General features: G+C 42.2%; 1 protein-coding gene across 1 annotated transcript in view; it reads right to left on the reverse strand.

Moving 5' to 3' along the window:
- The window catches only part of SEMA3D (sema domain, immunoglobulin domain (Ig), short basic domain, secreted, (semaphorin) 3D), a 230,218-nt gene that overhangs the window by 209,751 nt on the left and 19,260 nt on the right, over positions 1-1,207 (reverse strand). The window lies entirely within an intron of this gene.

The following is a 1,207-nucleotide window of genomic DNA, read 5'->3' on the forward strand; positions in this document are numbered from 1 at the left end:
AGAGGATGAGATGGCTGGATGGCATCACTGACTCGATGGACGTGAGTCTGAGCGAACTCCGGGAGTTGGTGATGGACAGGGAGGCCTGGCGTGCTGTGATTCATGGGGTCACAAAGAGTCAGACATGACTGAGCGACTGATCTGATCTGATCTGATCTGATAGTCTATATAGGATACAATTTTATGTGTATATGTGCATATATATATATATATTATATGATTAACATGTTAGAAGATAAGACATAAAGTGACAATAAAGTTTTGGAGTTATTAAATATATTTTTAAAAACATGATAAGAAAGAATCAGACCACTGAGGCAGAAGATGCATATCCTACTTTCTTGCATAAAGTAGTTTTTATGACAATAAAGAACATGAAAGCACATGCTAACTCAAACTTTCCTTTTGTAACATCCTCCCTTGAACTTGATGAAGGCAGGAATTTATCTTGATCACCATGTTTTCATCATGATGATAATAAGTATTAGTGTTGTAGCCACACATTCTGGGAAACAAACTCACTCAGAAGGACAATGCAGACAGTGGAGTGCAATTTATTTGGTTAGGTTCTTGGCTGAGATGGTCCCCTTCCCCTGTAATAAAAAGACTAACAGGAGAAAAACAAGTTTAAGAACATGCACACCTCCTGTATACATAGAAGATATCCAGGAAAATTGAGGTAACACAACAGAACAGGCCAAGGTCACACCTTAAATATTTTCTTCAACTAATGACAGAAGAAAGATAAAGGGCACTGGGGAGCCATCTATGGGGAGGTCACCAGGTAAAGCACAGTAAACAAAGGTATTGTTACATAGATTTAAGTCGGGGCCTTCTGCAGCAAGGAGTTTGAGATTCAGTCATAAGATGGTCCAGTTCAGTTCATTCACTCAGTTGTGTACGACTCTTCGTGACGCCGTGAAACGCAGCACGCCAGTCCTCCCTGTCCATCACCAACTCCCGGAGTTCACCCAAACCCATGTTCACTGAGTCGGTGATGCCATCCAACCATCCTCTGTTGTCCCCTTCTCCTCCTGCCCTCAATCTTTCCCAGCATCAGGGTCTTTTCAAGTGAGTCAGCTCTTCGCATCAGGTAGCCAAAGTATTGGAGTTTCAGCTTCAACATCAGTCCTACCAATGAACACCCAGGACTGATCTCATTTAGAATGGACTGGTTGGATCTCCTTGCAGTCCAAGGGACTCTCAA

Source organism: Bison bison, unplaced genomic scaffold, assembly GCF_000754665.1.
Source record: "Bison bison bison isolate TAMUID 2011002044 unplaced genomic scaffold, Bison_UMD1.0 scf7180017864260, whole genome shotgun sequence".
NCBI classification, from domain to species: Eukaryota; Metazoa; Chordata; class Mammalia; order Artiodactyla; family Bovidae; genus Bison; species Bison bison.